Raw genomic sequence first — 24,711 nt, 5'->3', positions numbered from 1 at the left:
AGTGGAATCGCGCGCAGCTAGTGGGGGAGTCGGTGGTAGGTGAGAAGGAAGGACAGAAAGCGCGAATGGAGGGATAAAGGGATACGCAAGTTAAGGAAGGACGTATGAAACACAGACGAAAGAGAGAAGAGAGAGAGAGAGAAAGCGAGAGAGAAGTCACACGGAGAGAAGTAGTCACATAGATAGAAGGAAAGGAAGCGGTATTCAAGCGGTCCGACTAAAAGGGGATGGACGATGTGCAGGAAAGAGAGAGAAAGCAGCGATGGCTGAAAAGCGACGTGGATATATACCGACTGTGAGAAAGCGAGAGCAAGTATTTCGAGTCGGTGAACGCGAGAACGGACCAGAAAGAGACGAAAACGTTGCGCTGAAGACATGAGACAGAGTTTTAGAAACGGAGGAAGAGGAAAAACGAAGAACGCGAATAGGAATGGGACAGAAGGAAGAGAAGATTGCAAATAGGAGCAAAAGAGAGAGAGAGAGAGGGGGGAGAAAGAAGAGATGAACGGAGAGAAACGCGAGTAAATTGGAGACAGTCGACAGAGGGAAAAATCGCGTAAAACAGAGGGAGAGGAATTCACGTGGCGACGATGACGGAAGGGTGGCGGTCCTTCGAAAAGAGACGGAGGATAAATTTTCAGAAGCTATAGAGAAGAGTTCGTTTGGACTCTCGAAAAAAGACGCGTGCTTGCGTTGCAAGAAGGAAGAGAGACGAAGAGGGAAAGGGAGCTTGATACACACGCGCCAAGAGGGTTCTCCAAATTTGCCGACCATGACATGGCCGCGCGCGGAGAGAAAGAGCGCGCGAGTAACGGCGCGAGGAAGGGAGAGCGATCCGCGGCGGGGGTGGAAGAGTATTACAGAGAGAAAGAGAGAGAGAGAGAGAGAGAAAGAGAGCGAGACGGGCAGAACGGGAGCGGGACAGCAGGAGAAAGCGAGGAAGAGGGAGTACCAGGAGGCCGAGGCTGCGGCGTAGCCTCAGTGCCGGCGCAGTGGCCGGGCCATCGTGTCCTGTGCCCAGGTCTCCGTGCTCTCCTCTCTCCGTCTCTGATCCTGTCGTCAGTCATACGAACTCTGCACGGTGCATCGTCGTCATCGCCGCCGTCACCGTCGTTGTCATCATCATTACATCTGTTTCGACCGCAAAGTTCTTACCCCGTGGTGTTCTATCGTGTCCTGCCAGCATCGCACATCTCTCTTTCTCTCTCTTTCTTTCTCTTTCTATCCTTCTCTCTCTCTCTCTCTCTCTCTTTCCTCTCTTTCTCTTTCTCTGTCTCTCTTTCTTCTCCTTTCTCGGTCTTCTCTTCGTCGAGTCGACGATCGAACGAATCGCGCGGCGTCCACGTCTCCGATGAGAGGTAGCGCGACGCGACGTGGTGCGACGACACCCGGTATGGTCGCCCTCGCGAGAGACGCGGCCTGACTTCCTGGTGCGGGGAGGGTTGTTGCTAACAGGCGTTACTTGCTGACGTATGGTGTGCGCGGTCACGTAAAAGCGACGCAGGAGTCACAAATTGCCGACGGTACGAAGAGTGGCGATACGAGTTACCCGGGAATTAGTGACGAACGGTGAGACATCCTTCGCCGGGCAACAGCGGCCAGGAGGATTGAGCTGAAGAGGTGGGAGCCATGCCGCCCGGGCGAGCTTCTCTCGAGGCAGCCAGCAGGATCGTCCAGCTACTGTCTTCCTGTCCTATGCGGCTGCCTGCTCGTGCCCGCTCTTGCTGAGAGGTAAGCAAGATCAGATCTTTGGACTCCGACAGGACGAAGTTACGATTATTGACGGCGTTCGAAATCGCAAGCGGCTCTCTTCGTCCTGCTCGAGAGATCGAGAGCGCGACTTCAGAACGGATGCAGATCGCGCTACGTGAATGGGAGTAAGCATTCGCAACAGTGTCGGCTTATTTAAATGTGAAGGATTTGACGGAGACAATGGCATGATTGAGAATGGCATTTTCTAAATCGTAAGTACAAAAAATTTAGATATTTCTTTTCTAATTCCTGTGCGCGTCTCTATTATCTTCTGAATAAGGATTCTACGACAGTAATATTTGTTAACGATACAAATTAAAGGTTCGTCGTAAATACAAACAAGGAACAATTTCTATTTGTTCATAATATATATATATTTATCGAAAACTGATAATCCATCGAGCGATATGCATCCTCTTGTTTTTCTACGATGAAGGAAAACGAAACGTATTTTGTATTTTACGCCATGTAAATACGAAACGTATACGTTTTGTATTTTACGCCATCTTATCATTTACGTTATAAAAAAAAACTTGTAAAATCTATTTAATAATTAACCAAGCTTCGTTGATCTATAATTATGATTACTTGTGAGAGTACTCGTGAATTTCCGGGTTGCGGATTCCGCGCGACTGCTGATTGGAAGACGTTCCTCTTCGCCGTAATAAAAGTCAAGAGGATTACTTTGAAACTTAGTCCCAACGACGCGGTTCTCTCAGAAATCGTTTGATGAATTACATTTTCCCAAGATACTTCTATCTGATTACGCAAAGCGATCGTAAAGTCGATAGATCCTTCAATCCAGTCTCTTCCTGGTGTAAAATTTCTTCGCGATGTTCACGAAACTCGTCTAATGGTCCGGATTTCATTTCGTGTTTATCGCTCCTGATCGTTTCGTACGAAACTGCGTTGGGTTATGTCGATGATATGCACAGTTTTCCGGTTTGTACCGAGCAACGATGGCGTGTCCTTAGAGAATAACCGTTCATCGCTCGTTGACGGTCCAAAACGCGTCGGCGTCTGTGGCGACGATCGACTCTCCGCAGTCTCCGCTGCTTTATTGCAACATCGTAGACGCCACAATTCGACTGTCTTCTCGGATAACGGCCTCCCATGCGTGAATATATTCGATAACCTGATATCGCAGGCATTTAACGTGATTCAATTCCCTTTGCATGGACTTACACGCTTACACGAGTATCGTCAAGTCTTGTTAGTCTCTAATTTCGCAACAATTTAAATAAACGAGCGCATTCCTGCGTGAAAGAATCCGCATTAATTGGAGATAATTGAAAAAAAAAGGAAAATTTGATATCATAATTATCCAATAAAAACTGATGTTCTACCGAGCAGTAAGAACTTTAAATTAAATCCACTGGTAGAAAAATTCCTCTACTGTTTAAAGAAATGTCACTCCTTTCTTTTTCTATATTGGAAATTAAATCTTCCTCGCGATATTGCGGTTTGAAGATCTTCTCGATCCATTTTTCGACACTGACACTCGACTTATGCGGCATTCCGGAGGCTATGCATTAATTACTGGAAATCCAAGCATGAATCATGATGTAACGCACAATGCGCGCGTTGACGTGAACGTCAACCGTCCAGTTATTATCGTGTGCTCGAGGAATTTTGGCCGGTACACCGTGAGGTCCCGCTGTCGATGAATCCCGGTCGACAGAATAGACGAGCGTGCTACGAGCGTGTTCATACGGTCCCGGTATCTCCGGTAACGTGAGAAACGATCGTGTTAATTAAAGCTTGCCCAAACACGTATCACATTTTATCGGGAGTAAAATAAAGATCCACGAAATACATCCCTATGAAACTGTATATCGAAGATTCATCGACGTTGTTGAGCGAGCATGAGAATATTTTAGAAAGAATGTAATACACATATATGTATATATATTTTATGTACATATACTATATATATATATACATATATTTTTTACATATATTATATTTCATATATATGCATACACATTATACATAAAATATAAAAAAGTTATGTATGCGGGAAAAAAAGAGTTATTATCTTCGACATCAAAATAATGTCCCCTTATCGTTTCCCCCTCGTCTGTCACATACCCTAAGGTTTTCCACCCCGGTGTGATGGAACATCTTACACATTCACGAGTAATATTTGCCGAAGCGAGACACATTTAAGACCGCTTGATCCACATGACGAAGGAGAGTGACAGAGTCGTTGGAACACGCGACTCCCAGGAGATCGCGTCGGTAGGCTCGTTTTATTCTTCTCGCGTCCATTTAAGATGATGCAAAACGACGGCGCTCGTAAAAACCACCGCCGGCTGTTTGTGTCTTGGGAACAACAGCCGGGAATCGCGATGATCGCTATCGCGCGAAGTTTATCGCCGATTTTTGCATTAATCATCATCGCCCGTAGATTCGCGCCCTCCCCGCATATTTTAGCATCCGATCTTATTTAAATATCTGATCTATTCATAATCGAAGCCAACTAAATTACAATTCGCATTCAGATTTATTGACATTCGTCCGAAGATATGAACAGGGTTGGTGTTCATTCTTAGGGAGCGTATCAAGCTGGCATTCGTTAACGTCCGATAATCACGTTATCGACACTCGTACGTACTTCTAATTAAACTAGCCGATGCGCTCTCCGAATTATGGCGGCGCCTTACGCTGGAAATTCTCAGCTAATCGAGGGACACGAGTTTTCAACTTCGGTAACCGCGCGCGGCTGACAAAGTTACCCTCGTATCGGACATCGAATCGGAATGTCGGATTCCGACACTGCCGCAGTGCGAGCCATAATTTCTCTTGGCGGCACACTAATTTCCTTTAACAAAATCGTTTTCGCGAACTCGGCCGTTTCTAACCGTAATGTACGGACAGTCATTTCCGGTCCGCACATCTATTAATTTCCCGTCGTAAGCTTTCTGACTTCCAACTTTGTAACTTTGTCCAAAGGATAGTGCAAAAAATAAAACAGTTACCTATTTACATCTAAGAATGATATATTTGTGTTTGTCATCAACAGATTTCTTAAGAGAAGAATTACTTCTCGAAGACGATCGCACCGTTGGCATCACATGTATTACAAAAATACCTCTGCACAGCGGGAAAGTTAATTTTACCCGCGTTTTCGCGCAGACGACGACACTATAGAGGATCACGCACTCGTTCTAGGCGAAGATATCGCGATGAGCGCCGAGTAGGGAATCATTAATTTCAATTTCGCGAGTCGGTATTCTCGGTTTAGCGATTTGGTCAAGTTAGCCGCTACTTCAAGTAGGCCAACAGGCCAAATTAGAATGTGAGGGAGTTAACGGACGCGCGCGAATGTCTCTAGAGACAAAAGAAATTCTGACCCCGTCGTCGTCGAGCGCGAACGCGCGCGGAAGTTTTTCCTCTCCTAATTTTAAATTCTCCGCGGGATGCGGAATTTCTACCTGGAGAACCCACCGGTGAATTAGGACGCCATCCGGGAATACTTAACGACGTGCGCGTACTCGTCGCGCAAATCGCAAAACAACAATAAAGCAGGGCACACACACTTTTCGTATAGAACGTAACAGTAAGGTTTCGACCAATCGCGTTGCTCGAATCGGCCGTCAGTAACCGTAGAAGTAAGAATCGAGCAACACGAATAGAGTCGAAACCTTACTGTTACGTTCTACGAAAAGTGTGTGTGCCCTGCTTAACTCCGCAGCGGCCGTGGAGAACGGTGAAAATCGTGGAAATCGTGGAAATCCGGAAATCCGGTGCCCGTACGAGGAGACACATCATCCGATCAGATTATTTCGCTCTCTCGAATCAGAAATCGACGGAGCTTCCTGTCGTTACAATTTTATGTTGTTACATTCCTCTATGTGGAATCGCCTGTCCCAGAAACTTTTTGCAACTGAAAAATTTAGTACGTTCCTCCATTCCCCACGCAGGGAACGTTAGTTTCTCAGCGGCGAAATCTCGCTTGTTTCGATGCCCAATCTAATCTCGACGGATTCCGATTCCTCTTCCAGTATCCGATATAATTTTAGCGCGAAGACGGCGCATTCCGATCTCTCGAGCGTCCGCGTTTTCTTTCCCCTTCTTTTTTTCGTATTATTTTCATTATCAGAGGACGGTTTTCGTGTCGGATATATCGGATGGTGCTGGGCTCCCAGCAACAAGGCTATCGATAACAGGGAAAGCGGATATTTCCGCATCTTCGCACGGGCGAAACAGTAGTACATGAGGGAGGAAGATGAGACGGGGAATGAGAAAATAATAGTTTGGTCCGATGCCCGAATAAAGCGCTGCCTCTCGAAAATTATGCCAATGACGATCGACCATTTCCAATTAATCAACGCTGAAGCGTAATAATGCCGTTTAATTATCGATGATTTACTGCAAATTGCCGCGATGCGCGCATTATATGCGTCTTTTAGTTTAAACACACTTAAAATAACATCGATGATGCGCCATTATCGTCGGTCGCGCCGTTTCACGAAACGAAAGCCGGGTATTCGCGGCAATTCTGTTTAATTGACGATAAAGTATCGACGCGTGAGACTCTGTCGTTTATCACGACGGTTCCGATGAACATCAGCGCGCTCTTCTACCGAAGCATGATTTATTGGCGTCCGATTGTTATTCACCCGGGTCATTATTTCCTGAGCTCCAGAGGAATTATCGTCAACGTCGCGCCTTCGCGCGTCGAATCACGGTGTTTTTTCCTTTTCTCTCCACGCGACTACTTCATATCCCGTCGGATTACATTCGTAATCCGTTTTGTAAAGCGATACTTTTTCTTTCTCTCTCTCTCGGACGGCCGTTCACAGCCGCGATCGTGCATCGCGCGATGCGGTAAATCCATGAAGCGCATTAACCTACGAGAATTAATCCCCGTACTGGAAGGAATTAATCTTTGTTGCATTATCTCATTGCAATGTAGAGAAGTGCCGCAAAGAGACGTGGCATTTTGCGCGTCCGCGGGGGTGCATCCGCGCGGCGCGCGGCGCGGCGTGACGGTGTATTCACGCGAAAGCTTCCGCCCGTCAAGCTCGATACATTGGTACATGCGCGCGGCGTTTAATTTACAAAATGAGAATTAAAATCGCATTCGCGTATCATTGTCACGGGCGCGGACACGCAGGTGAGAAGCGACATATCGGACGCAACTATACGCGAAAATTAGCACTGCTTCGAGCTCCGCGTTTATTCTCACCGAGAATGATCAAGTAGATATGACTTAAGTGCCGTTAATTAATGTCGCTGAAATGTTGCGCGAAAGATACCGTTTTTCTGACGATTGTCGTGAATAGAGTAAATGAAAATCGGAATGCACAGAGCAGATGTCGCGTTCGCTCGAATAAAGTCGAGTTTGCGCTCGCGGGAAACGAGCTTTTGCACTTTCCGCGGCGAAATGAAACCGACGAGTTATTGCCTGTTACTGGCGTGACTTCTTTGACGCGGATCGTCGAAGGAAGGAGACGAACGAGCGGACGCAACATTTCACACTTTCGTCAAATTCATCTCCCCGATAAAGAGAAATATTTTATAATTATCTTTTATTTTATACTATCACGACACACGTCCCATCGCTATCGCCGCTATCGACAGAGTTTGTTAAGCTGACGGAATTTATTTTTCAAAATTGAGCGATTGCTTCGAAAATAGCCAACGTTTATTCGCGAATAAACGTCCTGATTTCTCGTCGGATGCGTCGCGTCGCAGATGGACGGCGCTGTTTATCAACGCGAATAAGAATTAATTATGTTCTCAATCGCTTTCGCGCGAGAGACTCGTCTCCGGAGCAGACAAATTTATCCGTTTTCAACGTCGCGAAAATTTCGGAGTTTTGGAAGAATGAAATTCAAGTCGCGCGCATTCCTCGCGAGATTCTCGAAGACTCCGCGATCCATTTGGATGGATTTCGGTTGTTGGGCTGCTTTCGATTTTGCAGGGAATAAAAGCATCGCCTCCAACAAAGCGTCGCGCCGCGCCGGTGGCGTTACGACGATGGGACGATGGCTTTGTTCGCAGTGGAATCTCGAGCTGAATACCAGGAGCGCGTATGGTAAATGAATTCTGTCGATGACACGACAATTTCTATCGCAGTTTCATCACGCGTATATGCGCGGCTGAACCAGGCATTAATATCCCATCGCTCGCGCGCGGTTTCAGCGGCGGTGCTTGCGAACGCAAGCTATCGTCGCGCACGTCACCGCTCGATCAACAATTCATCTCCGTTGTAACGAAAAATACGACTCGCGGGAATTATTCGCTTTCTTTTAAATTATTCGCAGAGCAACGAGTAGATACGAGTAAAATAATACGTCGATTCTTCACGTTGCGAGAGATGGAGGAAAATAATGTCGGAAGATGAAGCGAATACGCACATGTGCACTTCACGGCACACACACACGCACGCATATATTGTATCTTTGCTAAGTGTTATTCCGGTTTATCACTGTCTACTTTCGAGCGAAATCGTTGGTCGTCGATGCCGATCCTTGTTGACACCCTACGAGGCGATGATGCGCTTCGATACGAGAAATCATTTTCTCTGCGGAATAACGGCAATCTAGAAAGCAACCGCCTGTCCCGATCGATCTGTCCGGCAATTTCATCCCCGAGCCGCGGAAAGGATTCGGAATGTCCATTTCATATCCTGACAATCGCTTCTGACACGCGCGCGCGCGTGAACGCCTATTTTTCTCATCTACGTTACAGCGTTCTCGAAAAAAAAAAAATAATGGAACGATGGCTGCTTGACGATCACCATATGGATAAGACATTCTGACATTCGTGGCAAATGAATGAACGGCGACTAGCGTGCACTCTGGCATTTAAGAGCTCACGCGGGATTCATTACCTGGTATTTATATTGAGAAGAGCAAAGGAGTGGCTTCGTCGTCGCGGTTCGTTGTTGTGTACCTACGTGTCGGCGATGTACAACCACAAAACTGGCCAGAGTAACCACAAATCCCATTACACGTCTCTGCCCCGTCGTCCTCGCGTGCTCGCGTTCTCGTCTCTACTCATCTCGTTTAATATCTTTTAGGAAACGGGCTCGAGCGTCCGTTTAATGGTACTAATAAGATTTTTGGCCACGAAGAGCAGGTACTTTTACACGAGATATCGGCGCAATCACGTCCAGCTCTATATAATGGAATTAATTACAGTCGCGCCGGCCGAATGCGTCATCGGCCGGTGAATTAGTATTGAATAACGACGCGACGAATTCCGCGTGATTTATCGTGTCACTGCTCGATTCTCGAATCAAATATCCAAAAAATGGAATTAATGACGTGCGATAAATCGCACTTGTCTATCGCAAAAATATCGGATCACTGTTTATTGTTGTATTATAACAAAACATCACTTTGTCCATGCATCAAGATACTTTACTTGCTCGCAATAATGTTCGTCAAAATAATAAATATTACATTTTATTTTAACTTTAAAATTACGATGCGATCAATTCTCTGCCTGATTTCTTTTTTACTATACAGAGAATAACAGAACGTACGAAAGGATGAGTTACTTTCGAGCAAATGGCTCGAGCAATCGAGACTCTGGATTCCGGATGCTGGCGCGTTTCTTTGCGCGATTCTCGTTCTCTCTCTCTTTTTCTCTTTCTATAGCTTAATTTTCCCTCTGGAGGATATCAAGGCAAAGAGGGAGGTCCCGAAGATAAGGCACGTAGCCGTTAATTTTCGGAAAACTCGTACCTGCGGCCATCAAACCGGCGTGGTGACGCGGAGAGATCTGCCGGCGTATCGCCGATTTATAGATTATTGCTATTGCGATTTTGATTCATAACTCGCAGGATAAGTGTTTTATTGATATAAAAAACTTGGTGGTGATCGCCGAATTCTGTTCATATATCTTGTTTCACAAAATTATATTTATTACTTGTAATAAAATAAAAGTGTATACAATAAAATGGTTGATTCGTGTTTTATAGAAAGGCCTCTCTTTTCAGAATTAACGTAGCACTTTACGCTTTTTGATAATCTCGTTATTATATTCCATATTGTTAATTCAAATTTAGTTATAGATAGATGCAGAATATTCTTCGGAAAATGTCAACTTTTTTACTATACGTTGTTTTCTTTTAATAAAATATACTCTGCACGAAGCTCATTCATCATCAAAATTATTATCTTTCCTGTCATTTGAAAAATTCCAACTTTTCACAATATAGAATAAAAATTAAAAGAGTAAGGTGTGTGCAATAATTTTGCATAGAAAAAGATAATTTAGTCTTTATGAAAATAAAGAACAATTTCCGTTTATTTCCATCTGCAAAGAGAAATTCACCTGAAATACTATATCTACTAAATTTCCCGACTAAGTTGCCCGAAAGCACTGAGTAACTCAGTTATTATTCCTCCACGTCGCAATATTATTAGTCACAACTTGAACATTTCAATTTTCTCCATCATACGCACGAGTCCTATTTCGATTATCTTCCCACCGACGTAATTCGCTTTATCGAGAAATGTGCAGTTAGTTTATCGTCGCATAATTAGGTCCGTTCTCTCACGTCGCGCAATTGTGTTGAAATAATGCCGGTGCTCATCGTCGCGTACTCAATTACTTGTCCGAACAACGGTTCCGAGTCAAAGCAGAAAACTCCGGGCGTTATTCCGAATTAATCCCGAGCGATTAGCATTCATGACGCGAATTAGCCAGTTGTATTGCCGTGTATATTCGCGAACCGACTGTGTCGAGACCCACAAACTGTTCTCGACACAATGCCGAATAATTAGTAGTCCGCCCGTTTGAGCGACGCGTTGTAAGACAACGGAATCGGCACGGTTTAAGATTACGCCGCGGTAGAAACGCCCGAGTACGTGAGATTTGTGTGTTCGCGCGCGCATACATCGCTAATTCGATATTTTCCCTGATCCCGAGACGCCCGATTTCGTGTGGCGCCCACAGGATGCGGGTCGCCAATTAAACCGTCGCCGACGTCGCCGCCATTCGGGGACATTTCCCGCTCTGGCGGGTCTCTCTTGCCGTCGAGATTCTCCTTGCACTGTCCTACGCGAACAACGTGACGTCTCTTCGGCACGTACATACACACACGTGCATTCGGGATTAGTCAGTCAAGTCAGCTGGCACGGACGCAGCGGTATCGATCGCATGCGTGGTGCCCGCTGCGTTGAAATCGTTGCAATATTGTAGCGGATTATGTTCCCGGACGTATACGATTGAATCGAGTCGCGCATACGTTTTCGTGGGGGAAATAGAATTAAAATTTTCCGTCAAAAGGCATAAAAATGTATAAAAGCCGAAAGACACAAATCCTCGAGATGTATGTATCTACTCTCTGTTGAGACGAATAATAAAATTACCCCAGTACAAACTCGGCTGGTGTTTAATACAGAATTGCGAGAAGAGTGTTTCGGCTAAAACGGAAAGCCATTTCGTTATTTAATGTATCCTCGTAAAGGGGTTCTTATCAAGTCGCCCAAGACCGAATTGTTACGAAGGAAATCTCCATCGTGCTGACCTTCCGAGACGTTGGGGGAGCAAATTTATTCGTACACGACAATTCTCAATGCGGAATCCCTATGATGAATCCCGAAGTGAATTCTTCGGCGGTTTCTAGGAGACTGTATAAGCGTACAGGCTTCTTACCAGATTGGTTGGGGCAGTGGCAGAACGACGGTTAAAAACACCTTTTCAGACCGAAACAAGACGCGGTAAAAAGAGACTCCTTCCCAAAGAGCATTCATCCCTTTCAAGGGCTTCTCGATGTATGTTGAAGCAAAAAGCTCTCCACGAAGGAAGAAAAAAAAAGAGAGAATTTCGCATAATGTAACGTGCTCGAAGAAACAGACGGTTTAATGCTGCGCGAAAGATATTTATTCGCATCGTTTTCTGGAAACTAGACCCGATTATGTTTTTCATCGAGATCACATCGCGGGCGAAAGTTCCTTTCCGCGCAAAACAATTAATATTCCGCTGTACGTCGCATATTAATGTGTCATCGTCGCAGCGGAATGCAGGGAAAAATATCGCTTCAATTTCCGGAACCAATTGTACAAGTGTTGTTTTTATCGTCTTCTGTCTAATTTATATTCATGTACCTATCGTTGTTACTATTATTTTTGTTAATGCAGTATTGTCAAGATCGATATTTCTGCGACGCGTTGAAACAAACGACCTCTCTAAAAAAAAAAAAAATAGAGCATCTCGACAATTATGGCACTGTTAATTTAATTCAGCCGAAACTACAATTATTTCAGGAACGAATGACGCGAGCGTAAACGACACTTTGCACCGACGCTTCGTACAACGCAATTTTTTTTTACACCGTCTCTTTCGTTGTTCCTTGTCGTGGAAAATGAAATTGCGTTTCCAGCGGAAAACTACATTTGCACATTATGAAACCCGGGCGCCCGAGTGAACGATGCGCGAGAGAATTTAACGTAGAATGTCTCGTGTAGGTGTAGAGATTTCGCGATAATTATTCTCGGGCGCGTTCGTCTTAGAGTGTCTAGACGTAAAAAATAATCGCGATTTCTGACGCGATATCTCGATGACGAGATATCTCACGTCGCGGGGGCCGCTAGCACCTGTGGCATATATCTGAGATAAACTCGTTAAACTCGCGCGAAATATTCTTTCGTCCTTAACTATTTTCCGATTCGTTTAGAGAATTGTTAAGACCAAGCGGCGGTATTATTACATCAGTTCTAAAGGAAGATACGCGATTATATAATTTTATACGACCGCAAATCAGACGCAAGATTCAATGATTATCTACTAGCTCGACCATTCTACCGCGCATTTAAAAATGAAAGGATTAATTTTAGAACTTGCTCGCACGTTTCTCATTTGAACACGGACGTGGACACATTCTGCCGCCCTTTGCCTTTCCCTCTTCGTTCTCTTTCGCGTCAACGCCCGGCTCGGACACCAACTTGTACGAACCAGTCGGCTAATTGCAGTCCTGCCCTGAAACTTTGTGCTGACCAAAAGTGCGACGATTCCGACACTTACGCTTCTGCGATCACTGAATTCCTTAATCTGTTGCGTTTTCCAAAGCGAGAAACGTAAACTCCCCTGCGTCATGGAAAATGTTATCCTATTTCTGGAGTGCAGAATTATTGATAGTTCTCGGCACGCGCTTCGCATCCTTGATAACTTGACAAACTGGCAATCTGGTAATCCGCTCAGTTACACACGGTAAGGGATTACGTGAGAAAAGTAATGGACCGAGAATCTCCTTTGACACCTCTTGTGCGCACCGAATAAACTATCCGCGCCCTATCCTACCGGGCTCTAACTGCGTTCTGAGAAACTTTATAGTTAGCAAAATACGCCCTCGGCTAAGCCATTACCGGCACGGTTAGTGGGGAGAAACAATTGAGTTACTCTATTAGGCCACCGAGCTCGACTATCGTGGGTTAATATTGTCCGCTCCTTCCTCGTTCTTCACCTCATCAATAGCGGCCTGATTAGAAAGTTCCAAGTGGCGCGCAGCGAACACGCGGGGCCGGGGAATCTTATTTCGCGCAACTTTGCTTTTGCGCCCGGAAGTTCTTATACGCGGGAGTATCCGTTTTATTTATATGATAACGGATATGTGTATATGTAAGGTGCGATTTCGTCCAAGTTTGCAAGACTATAAAATATATCGGGGGATTCGATTCGAGAAAGTCATTATCTCGTCGTCATTCTCGGAGAATGTTTCTTGTACATACACTTACCAGTAAGTCGATAGCACGGAAATATGTACTCTCTTGCAAGTATAATCTTCTCTTCTTCGCCAGTACCAACACTTTGCATCTTGCCGCTTCTGCGACAACGCGACGAGGATAATGTTGGAAATATGAAAAGGGAAACGTTAGGTATATATATCGGTATCTTGTTATTATTCTACGAAGCCATCCACGTTCCTATACGGCCACCCAATAGCGGCAACTGTCAAAGTTTTGTCTTCCTGCAATAAGGCGCGCGAGGCGGCTTTCCTGACGCTGACGCCTGTAGGCGAGCTTTAATAAGTTTCACGTTACGGCGGGCATTTGCATAAGTAACGGCGCGAATATAAAGTCAAGTTTTTGGTCGTGCGTAGTTCTTACGTTAATCTTTAACTGCGGATGCCGTCGCAAAGACTAGTCCTTTCCGCGGTAACGATGCCATACGGTGTTAGAAACTTCTTAATACTTTACCGTAACTTTGAAGCGGGCACACCCACATATACAATATAATATGTAGAAAAATAAAGAGGTTATAACATAACATTTTATAGGGAGTTATATATGTTACTTATACAGAAAAATATATAACTTGAATTTTATCAAACACAAAAAGGCGCATGATCGTATAAAAGAGATTTAATATGGATATGAACAAATCTGCAATCAAATAATCAAGAGTGAATAAAAAAATTCATTCTAAGTAGGATTCTATCTTAAAATCTGATGAATTATAGATCGTCTAAAGTGGATTTAAATAATTTAAATACGATTTTATCTCGTGAAAATTCTTTAAAATAAAAACTCAACTCCACTTTATATATATCTATCTATTTTATGTGTCATTTCAACGTGTGAATTATATATCTATATATATATGTGTGTATGTGTATTTTAATTCTTCAAATGCTTTCAGTACATAATATTATTGACCGCCTAAAATAATGCCTGACTGTCCATACAAATAACCGATGATCTAAAATATGTTAAGATATTTTTGAACAACAATGACATAGAGTATACCGCTGTATAGTATGAGATATTCTCGGAAGGTTCATGATTCGTTTCTTCATCGGTCACGGAAGGATTCGCATACGTTTGCGCTGTCCACGTTTTCTCCGGGTCTGATGTGGCGAAAATCGCGTGTTGTTTCGGACGATAACCGCGCGTTTGCGCAACGTAAACGAGGTGCAAGCGATACCGTGTGAGCGATGGCAAATCGTTAGAGTGAGCGCGGTATCCAGTAATATTACATCGCATATTTAGAGAGAGGCGGATGCAGCCACCTCCGGGGTTCCGCGCGCAAGCTTTCGGCAAACAAACCTCGATCGATCCTTTCGTAGTTCTCTCGTCTCCGGTTCGCGTTAAATTCGCGACGAATTGAAATCTTTAGCACGTGAAAAGGATGTTCGACGTGCATACGGATATACAGAGTCACGGTACACACATAGAGAAAAAGAGAGAAAGAGAGAGAGAGAGAGAGAGAGAGAGAGAGAGAGAGAGGGGAGGGGGGAGAGGAAGGAGAAATTGCAGCGTTAGTCGATAATGTCGAAAGCTACTCGGGCGTCCATTAATATAGGGATTCATTAATCTCTCGCTTGAAGCAAGCCGCTACGTTTTTAGCTCGGTTCTCGTAGCCGAGCCGGGAATATTTTTTTCCACTCATGTCGCGCGACAAGTAGCGTTGACTTAAATAAAATGGTAAAAAATACGGACACGTACACGTCGAATTGGACGCGCGGAGATGGATTTAAACACGGTTTTCGTCGTCGGGATTTTCGCGCCCCGAAGATACAACCCCGGGACGAAATTATAATCCACCAGAGAGAGAGAGAAGTACGACGCGACAAAATACAGTATCCGTACTTATGAATAGTCAAACAGGGCTCGCAAGAGTGGTCTTTCGCTTCTAGTCACAGACCTGACATGTCCAGTTCACGTCAGAGACGCGAATACACATTATTCGGTTACTATATACTACATTCGCATTCGCGAGTAGTACGTGGTTAGGTTCGCGCGTGGTTCCATATACCTATGTGTTAATGCAGAAAGCTTGCCGCATTTCCAACGGCAGCAGCCCACACCCTCTCGAGCACCCAGCTCCTAATGTGCGGTGACATGTGCGCGGCGCGAGGCCAAGACAAGCTTCGTCAACCGAATTCGCGGAATTCTCTATACTTGAATCCGCGCGCGTACTCTCCGATTCGATTAATCGCCTTCCCCGTGAGCGCATTTCGGAGTTAATCCGAGGCGAGGAAACCGAAGGGAGTGAGCAAAATCTACGCGACCGGACGACCTGCAGCCGACGATACTCGGGGCAAGAAAGAGACCCCTTTTCGTAAAGCCGATTATCCGCTTCGCGAGACGCGGTGCGAATCTTGAGTAATTCTGTAATTAATTATGGCGAGCATGCTTTTTCCTCTTTCGATAGAAATAAAACGTCGACGGTGCACACATGTCGTCGGCTATGGAAATCAATGTCTGGAAATTCGCCATAAATAAAATTCAATGTTTGTTACGCTGACCTTTTCTATACGTCTCTCTCTCTCTCTCTCTCTCTCTCTCTCTCTCTCTCTCTCTCTCTCTTTCTTCAATCTTTGGAAATTAAACTCCGAGCTAGTCACATAGCTCTTGTGTGAAAACCGATCGAAGTTTCTTAAAATACTCGAGAAGACAACGACACGCTTCGCGAAAGGTAATCGCTGAGAAATAAATGAGACAGTAATGCGCGTTACTTTGCTTTTGCTTATATAAAAAAAGAAACGATTAAAGATCAAAAATACGTCCTTTTGGATTTAAGCCATTACCCCACTTTCTTTCGAACGTACAACAGAAATTACGAGAGCGAGGATGAATCTAAAATATTTTCATTTTCCGCTAGAAAAAAGTTACTTTGACGATCGTTCGGTGGAGACGCGAGCGTGCGATGATGAGTGGAGGCAAATATACGGAAAAGCCAGTTGCTGAAGAGAAAACCGTTAGTAATTAACAAGGGTGATTAAAAAGGACGGATAGCCGGGCCAATTTCAGGTTTGATCGGGTCACTCGGTCCGCGCGTTTTTTTTTCTCCCTTTGTTCAATGAAATCCCCAATCTATACGAAAGATCTACGAATGTCGCATGCGTTTCAGTGCTAATTTTTAGCACAATTTTTTGTAGATCCTTTATTAGTCGTGTACAAATTTTACGGTTTTAAAGGATTAATTATAAAATATTTTACATTTCTATTGTTATATCTCGGAATATATATCTTACTGGAAAAGACTGAAACATAACGTGCGATGACAATTAAAGTGTACAAAAAGTAATGGTACGCAAAACAAGTAACAAAGTGCAAATAGAACGAGCTAAATAATGAGTATATACTGAAGCTTCTTTTACTCGTCGAAAAATCCATAACGATAACCGACAAAGACCGATCATCGACGATTTTGATGAGATGTGAAAGCGCCATATAAGAGAGAAAAATGCAAACGAAGAAATGCTGAAAGAATGTAAATAAACTGAGAAGCCCGTTAAAGAGAAGAGAAAGGCGAGAATAAGCCCGGCACGGAAATAGCGTTTCATTATTTTGCCTTGAATATTATATTATATTTCTACATTGAAATATTGTAGTAACGTCGACGGTAGCAATTTCGCATGCTTCGCTTTCTTCGTCGTCCGTCGTGCGTTCTTATCAAGGGAGAAACATTCGCACCGGCAAGAAGTATATACGCGAGTTCGTAATTAAGAAAGATAAAAATCCCAAAGTTACACATTTTATGTCGCGACGTTATATCGGGAGACGCGCGGAAACGGGAATTTAGTCTTGCCCGACCAAGATACTTTCACTTTTCTGTAGTCCCTATGGGAATGCCGTTTTTTTTTTTTTTACCCGCGATCCATCTTCGAGGATTTTTTAACAATTTTCTAGGCACGGACTGATGCAAAAAAACAGATAACGTGAGACGTATCCGCTTTACGGACATAACCGTCGCCGACCTTTGGAGATAGTTTCAGTTAGGCCCTGCTATCAATTCGAGAGAAGACCCCAGCATATACCTTTTATGTAAATTTCATTAGCGAAGTAATTCCGCATGCATCGGGCAGAAGAAATTTCGGTCTTCGACGCGTTATAAAGCAAATCAAAATTCTCGGAATAAGTATTTTATTATTCTATTCCCTTTCGTGAAAACTTTTCTTCTATTGTCGAAGGAAAAACTGACACTGAAGAATCGTCGCTTTTAGATCGGCAATAAATCTCGACCAAGGGCTTCTCCCTTAGAATGGTCCTTTTTCATCGCACTCCGACATTTTAACGGTCGAAACGGCTCAGCGAAAAATACTTACAACTTTACGAAATAGATCGCGTCGTATAATCCGCGTTCGTCATTAGGACGAGTAGACGCAGAATACATATCGGCATCAGGAACATCAGAAAGCAACTCGACATTTTTTCGGATTTAAGCACTTATAATATCCATTTTATTAGCACATGTTCTGCTCTCTCGTCTATATTCACCTCGCTATCGCGCTGAGTTCGCTCTTTCATCAACCTGCGAAAATCCGCATTGCTGGGAGAAAAGCACTAACAAAGCCCGGCCGTAGAGGAAGCTGATTGCGTTATTCCATTCGAGGGGACCTCGTTTAATGTTTGTTCTTCGAAGCAGATTCGAAATGACGCGACTTACTGATGGAAATGTAGAAACAGAAATCAAAATTATTTACTTGTTGTGAGTTACGTAAATAGAATTTAGGCGACACGTCTGAGACGGAAATGAAACTAGACGGATAAAGAATAAACGCGCTCTTCATTAGCATTTATATATGAGTGGATGAGCTATGTACAATGGATAAAATGCACGGCCGCCCGCGCGCGCGCGCGCTCATAGACGCTACGGATAATTAACGGGACAGGAGAAAACTTCTCTGCGAGAGCAAAAAAGATAGCCGAGAACCATCAAAACAATGCTCGGGTTAAATTGCGCGGCGAGACCCGCGGTTCGCCACAAACACGGTGTTGATACGACATTTTGAATTAACTACACTGGACGTGCCCAAAGCAGCTATGTAATTAGCATTTTCTATACAACAACGAAGCCGACGGTCGGCGTTGTCGCGCAGTTTTTTGAAATACCATTTACCTGAATATTACAATGTAATTAGCGTGCGGCGGCGTATCCTGTGCGGTCAAGCGCGTAATCAGAGGGCGGTTATATGTTCAGCTCCCTTCGCGCTGTGCTATAATTGTTTTACATCGGTTGATTGCCGGGCTGCCGAATAATCACAGATGCAAAATTCACCGCGAGACTCGACGACGCGGCAATACCGTAATTAATATTGATAAAAAAACTTTAGATCGAAAGAAAAGTTCTTCTTATCGTCGAATATTATGAATATTGTAAAAAAAAACACGACCGATGCATTTTTCCCGTCGAATGCAAAATTCATGATATCCCGGCTAATTTAATAATGAGCGCTCCTTTCAATTACGATCTTCAATTTTGCCGTCGCGGGCTTATTTCTTATTCACCGGGCTAACGTTTTCATTGTGAGACATTTGCATACTCCAGGTGCGTCAAGTCCGAATGGAGTCATTAGCGACCTGGCCGAGAAAAATGCAACTGAAAAATCGAGGCAAAGTCGAGAAGAGGAGATATTCGGCATTTGAAACGAAGGGAGAAAAGGTATGGCTTTTAGTTCAGTTAAAAGGGTGAAACTTCGTGAAGGAGCCCGCTTGAATTTCTCGCACACACGCTTGGCTGACGAAACGGAGAGGATGAGCGATTGAATATTCTACAGTGGAGGGATGAAGAAGATGAGGAATTCATTCCTGGAGGGTGAACAGGAGAGAAAAAGAGAAAAAAGAGTCGCGGACCTCCGCCACGATTGGTCCATCAGGTTCTCGCTCTCTATATTCAACCTTCCTCATCTGCATATCGAGATTTCCGTCTTGATATCACTGTGACCCTTCTAGGGCCGTTGCGCTGTGCGCGTGTGTGTATAGATGTACGTGATACAACATATATAAAACGTAGACGACCACCGAGGAGGCGGTTAAATGACGATCTATTTCGCATTCAGTGATCTGCCGCGAGCACTGTTTGTTTAACAGAATCAGGTCGTCGAGAGAACGTGAGAAACAAAACTCTCTGCGATACCGATAACAATTAACCGGTTACAAAGGAAGTATAGGTTTTAATTTAAAGCGCACACGCCGTTAAAAAAATGTACTCTCCTTTATAAAGAAGAAACGTTGTCCGCGGAGAAATATGTGGGAAAGCTTTACGGGAAGAATATATATATGTATTTCTCGTCGAAGAATTATTTCCTCGCCGGGAAAGGCAGAGTGTGCATTATAGAGTAGAAAGTGGGTACATGTAAAGGATTGCTATCCGCTAAATATGTAAACGGAGCTGCAGTAAACTATGCGAGTCGATGCACTGCAAGGATACGACGCTTCGAAATATCTTTTCTGTAGATTCTAGTCTCGTGACGAGAATGTAACTGTATTATGGGACGATTTGCTCGGAATGCCTCGTTATGTCCGACAAGCTGCCGACATTTCCGCGATATCCGTGAAACAGGATGCGAGGATGCCGTGAGAGAAAGAGGCACTGATCTCCTCTTTCACAACAGCTCAGTTAGCTAAGCCGACAAATAATATATTTTCGGATATTTTCGGGAAACGAGTGATTATAATGCAGAAAGCTTGATACTGACCCATTAATGGAAACGGCGTACGCCGTATTAAGTTTTATTAACGTTGCAATCTTGCAAATTGTTCAAATATCGTGGAAATATGCAAATATTTCAGCACATACAATGGGAAAAAATATAAAGTATAAGAAAATTAAAACATTAAAAAATAAATAATAATTTATTAATTTCCACAAATACTAGGCACGTTATATTTCAGCGATATATCTCGAGCGAGAGCTTCAGAGACTTCAAATATAATAATATTTCCGTAATATTGTAAAAACGATAATTAATAAAATATTTGAGTAAAAAATAGATATTTAATTCTTTATGTTAATAAAAAAAGCGCGATCTGGTGAATCAAAAGTTTCTGTAAAGTTACACAATACAAAGGTAATTCACATTCCGTTATTCGTTATTTAATTTATTTCGTCAGTAAAAACTCCAGAAATACAAATCGCTGAAACTTTTTCGAAACTCGAATTGGAATAAGGGTTTAATGTAGATGCAATTGGATAAGTAAAAGAATCAATAGATTAGCCGTTTGAAGAACTTTCAGACTATATATAGCAGAGAGATGGATTGACAATCAGAAGAAGAAAGAGGATATTTCTTGGGATGACGCGAGATAGCTTCGAAATTGAAAATTAGATGGAACGTTTAAATAGGTAATTAAATATATCGCGAGGAAGGAAAAAAGATGAAAAAGAGAAAGAAAAAGACCCTCAAAGGGACTCCCTTTCTCTTCTCTCTCCCTTTTCATCCAGGGATAAGATGCGTGGTCGTTTCTCTATCGATCCTCTCGAAAGAGGGGCACGCACACGTGTCAACTGAAGGGTAGATCCTCTTCGGAATTCAGACGGGGTAAATCCGACTTCGAAACGACACTCCTCGAAGGCGAGGATTAAAGCTGACGTCATGTTGGCAAGGACGAACCCGATCCCCGAGACGTCTCGAAAATTATCTCGGTGAGTACATTCGTCGGTCGGCACTTGGTCTCACATCGACGGAGGGACGTTGCATACCGGAGGGGCGGGGGAGGAGGAGGAGGTTGGACGTCGCGACTTTTTATATATCTCGATGTACGCCGCGTGTGCCAGCGCGATACGGCGCGCGTCTTGGCACCTTATGATGTGACTTTTTGAAGAATCTCTGCTTCTTCGCGATCGGTTGTGTCGCGGGATACATGGCGAAAGGACGGCGCTCCGCGCCGCTGGGAAATCGAACGATTACTCTTTTCGTTACTTCCGACATTGTTATATACTCTGGAGAAATTGTTAACGCGTTCGATGAAAAAATATGTTGCTAGTAGTACCGGGAATATCGTGTTATTTGAAATATGCTGCAACGTACCGGACGCGGCTCTCTATAGCTATTCCATTAATTCCGAGGAATAATTATAATGTCGATCAGAACGTGTAGCGCCGGGTAATTCTTGGTGCGCTGTAGCTTTTGATTTTTAATCAACAGCCAAGGCGATTAACGCGGCGAGGACGCGAAGCGGTCGTTGTTTTAACGCGGGTAAAATTTCGCGTTACATCGTGCTAAGCCGAGAGTGAATTTCCGATGGGGAGCATTAATATGCAAATTATTATCTCATTAAGGACGTACACGCTTCCTGCCATCGGTTCTCCGTATCGAATTAGCTAATTAGCCACGCTTCGGGATGAAAAGTCAACGGTCGTTATCCGACGAGCGATCGGTTAATTTGATTTATACCAACTGGGCACTCGAGTGATCAGTGCCGTCATTACTCGTTAGCGTTATTACCTGAACGCATACAAATAATCGTAACGGTATGAATTGTCGTATAGGCGGTAACAATCAGCCGCGGACGACCAAAACGGGCAGTCAAAGCCCCGGCGAAATGCTCGCGCTCTCCGTGCTTCGTAACGAGATCGGACGCGTAAGGGTCACGACGATGAGCACACATCTCATTTCGCGAGAACGCTTTCCCGGCGATCGGATGGGTGAGAATGTAGATTGTCTTGACCAAGGAGGGAGGGAGCCAGGGCTAGCTTGGTTTCCATGGGAACGACAGGCCTCACCTGGAAGGTAATTTCGCGGTGTATCGCGCCGGAGAATCGAGACATCGATCTTTAACCCTGCGCCGACCCCGCCGCGCCGCCCGGCCCGCGTGTCGGCCGTTGCTGTCCGCGTTTGAATGGACGGCGCGCGGGACCATTCGGTATTCCTGCACTTGGGAACACGCGTCCTCTCCCGAGCAACCACCCCTTCCGCGCGCAAATACCATTCGGAGTACGCCCGGAGACCCAGATTATCCTTCAAGTTTGATCCGTGAGTGCGAAAGCTCTCGCGTATAGAGGAACACTAAACGTTCCGTTATTTCTGACCGCCGAATATTGCGCTCAATCTTTCGTCGATTGGCCGCGCGTTTTCTATGTCACGAGAATCCGATTTCACGAATTTTATTTCGACCGTGATACTGGCACGTGGTTGCGTCGGAAAATCAATGTCGCTGTCAATTTCGAGAATGAAATAACGCCCGGCAACTGCCTGGGTGCGCGTCTATTTTCGAAGAGTCGTTCGTCGTGTTAGCTGAAACCAGCACTTTTTGTAAGCGAATTCGATGTAAAATAATTCTCGATTTTATTTTATCCTAACGCAGTACCTACTATTCCAAAAATAAAACAAATTAGTTTGATAAAAATTAGCACAAAATTTGTCATTTTGTCTCACACGAAGATTTTTCGCGATAAATTACTCTCAATTTTAATCGTAAAAAAATAATGCTATTGAGATAAATATTACACTTTCGAGACGATAGATTTTTAGGATCAATTTAATAGCGCAGTCGGAAGCACCGTCTCTCTTTAATCGGAAGATATTATTTATGGGTTCTTATCTCCCCTTTCTCCACCCCAAGCGTCAGTCCGCGAACTAACTTTTCCGTAAGTTATATTACTTCTATACCGTGGCCCAATTCACGAAGTTTCATTTCGGTTTTTCCTCCGTTCTCTTCTGGAATTTCGGAAAACGATTGTCCGCAAGTGCGGCCGGAGGGTCGGCATAGTCGCTCGTTGAAAGCTGAATTAGGGAGGCCGACAATCTCGGGTAAAGGTAATTAAAAATGCCGATAAGACGCCGTGGTTCCTCTGCCGCGAGAAATAATCGCGAAGCTTATCAACATCAATTTTTACAGTGTTATTAACCCTTAAATCGACATGAGATTAGTCATACCTACTCATCACGATTTGCGAGGTGTGTCACAATACTGATTTTGACATAAAGTATACAAATTTTTGTCTGAACAAATAAAGGACCGGTATTGAATGGCTTAAACTGTACGTCTCCTCTTAGCCTTTGATGTTTTGTCGCTTTGTTTTGAAGAGAAAAACAGAAGAAACAGCATGAGCTTCAAAGAAACGAGAAGGGCATTCGAAAGAAAACACGAGATTATTACCGTGTATGATATTTCATCCAATATCACTTTGCGTACATGCATTAGTCAAACAGCGTTGGCAAATGCCGAGGGAAAGTCATACTTTTAAATGCCCCATACTCCGCGCTTTAAAAAAGCGTGCAATGATTATATATGCGGAATCACAATTATGATTTTGCACGGAGATGCACGTCACTTTCGATTATTTTCCCATCAACCGTATTTCCTGAAGCACTATTTACCTCGATGTTAGTTCTTTCTTTCTCTCTTTTCCCCATTTCCCTTTCCCGCGTTTTCCTTTGTTCTCTATTTCGGTTATCGAAACTGACGAACAACGAGAGATCATCAAATGAAAATAGAACAAAAAGCACGAGGGATGGGGTTTGCATTTTAGGCCAGAAAATCCTAGATCGATTGAAAACATCGAGCCAAAGTGCTCCCAGCTATTTGGTATTCAAGTACTCTTTCGAAAGTAAATTTGGCCCTCTCGCGGTTCTTCTCTCTTTTTTTATTTGTTTTTTTTTTTATTTGTCGTACCAAGTTGTCATTTTTCTATGTTCCGAAACAAGGATATGAGAAATAGGGAAAAAGAGAAAATAAAAAAGAGGGAGAAAGAGAGGAGAAGATAGGTAAAGAACCAGACAACCAAAGTTGCAACAGAGCGACGAACGCGAGGAGAGGGAACGGAAAATTAGACGGACGACGAATATTTACTCAGTCGCAAGTCCGAAGCCGCTAGAGCTCCGTTCTAAAAACGAGAAGAAAGAAGGAAAGAACGAACGCGCGAATGAGACGAACGCTATTTATTTGCGTCGCGAAAATCGTGCGACGTCCAAACATAAGTTTTACTTCCGGGAGAGTGCTGAAAAAATGATTCGGTACGTAACTTGACAGCGCTGCAGTTTTTCAGTGAAATTTTCAAAGCGTATTTAACGGATGCTGTTTGTCTACAAAATTTGACATTATCATTTTTCCTAGTGAATTTTGCAGAATAATGTGAAAGAAACTTCCGTTTTGAATGGCATTGACAACCGCGGCTAATGGTGATACATTATTACTGGTGTATGAAAGTGATAAGCTCGAATGAAAGTGTTAATAAAAATTAATAAATTGGTAAGTTCGTTATAATAAAACCGCGGAATAAAATCGCGGTTATAATAAATTCCGTATGTAAATAAAGCAATTTCAC

The 24,711-nt window shown here is 43.8% G+C and overlaps 1 protein-coding gene and 1 long non-coding RNA gene across 7 annotated transcripts in view; one reads left to right on the top strand and one right to left on the bottom strand.

Annotated features, from left to right (window-relative positions):
- LOC143903708 (uncharacterized) overlaps positions 1 to 24,711 on the bottom strand; it is a 54,086-nt gene that overhangs the window by 4,442 nt on the left and 24,933 nt on the right. The window lies entirely within an intron of this gene.
- Positions 953 to 24,711, top strand: part of LOC143903664 (A-type potassium channel modulatory protein DPP6) — a 63,130-nt gene continuing 39,371 nt past the window's right edge. Inside the window, exons 1-2 of one of the 6 annotated variants that reach the window (XM_077417489.1) lie at positions 24,251 to 24,400; positions 24,513 to 24,635. The gene's annotated coding sequence lies outside the window, so the exon portion shown is untranslated. Of the gene's footprint in view, positions 1,732 to 1,758; positions 1,965 to 24,245; positions 24,401 to 24,483; positions 24,636 to 24,711 lie in introns of those variants that run through there. The other 5 variants (XM_077417485.1, XM_077417491.1, XM_077417487.1 and 2 more) reach the window with 5 other exon arrangements.

The sequence above is a fragment of the Temnothorax americanus genome, unplaced genomic scaffold (assembly GCF_048541705.1).
Source record: "Temnothorax americanus isolate GAGA-0224 unplaced genomic scaffold, ASM4854170v1 Scaffold49, whole genome shotgun sequence".
NCBI classification, from domain to species: domain Eukaryota; kingdom Metazoa; phylum Arthropoda; class Insecta; order Hymenoptera; family Formicidae; genus Temnothorax; species Temnothorax americanus.
Note: the sequence above shows the minus strand (reverse complement) of the source record. Positions and strands in the feature narration are given on the sequence as shown.